Source organism: Mandrillus leucophaeus, unplaced genomic scaffold (assembly GCF_000951045.1).
Source record: "Mandrillus leucophaeus isolate KB7577 unplaced genomic scaffold, Mleu.le_1.0 Scaffold24, whole genome shotgun sequence".
Taxonomy (NCBI): domain Eukaryota; kingdom Metazoa; phylum Chordata; class Mammalia; order Primates; family Cercopithecidae; genus Mandrillus; species Mandrillus leucophaeus.
Genome location: NW_012102476.1, coordinates 3854239 through 3855961, shown reverse-complemented (window position 1 = coordinate 3855961; position 1723 = coordinate 3854239).

Below are 1723 nucleotides of genomic sequence, written 5' to 3'. Positions count from 1 at the left end.
GGAGGCTGAGACAGGAGAATCGCTTGAACCTGGGAGGCAGAGGTTGTGGTGAGCCAAGATCGTGCCATTGCACTCCAGCCTGGGCAGCAAGAGCGAAACTCTGCCTCAGGAAAAAAAAAAAAAAAGGCCAGGCGCAGCAGCTCACGCCTGTAATCGCAGCACTTTGGGAGGCCGAGGCAAGCAGATACTTGAGGTCAGGAGTTCAAAACCAGCTTGGCCCACATCGTGAAACACCGGATCTCTACTAAAACTACAAAACAGCCGGCCGTGGTGACGTGTGCCTGTAATCCCAGCTACTTGGGAGACTGAGGCAGGAGAACTGCTTGAACCCAGGAGGTGGAGGTTGCAGTGAGCTGAGATCGCACCACTGCACTCTAGCCTGGCTGACACAGCAAGACTCCATCTCCCCCCCCAAAAAAAAGGAAAGAAAGAGAGGGAGGAATGGAGGAAAAGAAAAGGAAAGGAAATATTGTAAGGATGCAGAACCCACAGATCTGAAGAGCTGACTTCATATCTGCTGTTTGGCAGGGCCAACTATAGGACTTGAGCACCTGCAGATTTCGGTATTCACAGGTGGTCCTGGAACCAATCCCCAGCAGTTAACCCATGTATAACTATCAATCATATAACTATGTAATGGTTGAACTATATGTCTTATCTATATACAAGTGTATTGCAGAGTGCCAGACAGGGTAGGTACTCAGTAAACATTCCCTTTGGCCATTCTCTGAATCTCGTTTGATTTATAATGTGGTTATTGGGCTTGGAAACAATTATGAGAGGAGTGGAATGCTTAGGGCCTGAGGATGGGTCTCTCAGATGTTACAAATCAAGAAACATCTGACAGGCATGGTGGCTCATGCCTGTAATCCTAGCACTTTGGGAGGCTGAGGTGGGTGGATCACGAGGTTGGGATTTCGAGACCAGCCTGGCCAATATGATGAAGCCCCATCTCTACAAAAAATAGAAAAAATAGCCGGGCATGGTGGCGCACGCCTGTAATCTCAGCTACTCAGGAGGCTGAGGCAGGAGAATTACTTGAACCCGGGAGGCAGAGGTTGCAGTGAGCCAAGATCATGCCATTGCACTCCAATCTGAGCGACAGTGAGACTATCTCAAAAAAAAAAAAAAAAGAAAAGAAAAGAAATATCTGTGTTAGAATGGCAGTAGGAGGGGCTGTTAACTTGCCACTGGAGAACTGAAAGGGGCAGTGAATGCCAGGTGCCTGGCAGCATAAGAAATAAGAAATAAAAGTGAAGCGGCCAAGCGCGGTGGCTCACATATGTCCCAGCACTTTGAGAGGCCAAGGCGGACGGATCACCTGAAGTCAGGAGTTCGAGACCAGCCTGGCCAACATGGTAAAACCCCATCTCTACTAAAAATACAAAAATTAGCCAGGTGTGGTGGCAGGTGTTTGTAATTCCAGCTTCTAAAAAAAAATCAAGCAAGAAAAGAATTGAAATTCGAATGCCTTATCCCACTACAACCACCCTGTCTTCAAGGTTGTTATTCCACCTACCCAGGGTTCTGGCGCCTCACTTTTTACTTTACCTGATATCGTCAGTTACTGATACTGTCCTTTCTAGTTAAGGATTAGCCTAGGCCTTAGAAATCCCTGATCCGGGCTACTCCATCACCCTCCGTACTTTTCTCCCTCCAATCCACTGGCCACCAATGATTCTTGTTAGAAGAATCTTGTTGCATGTTTGCAAATCTGTTTCTC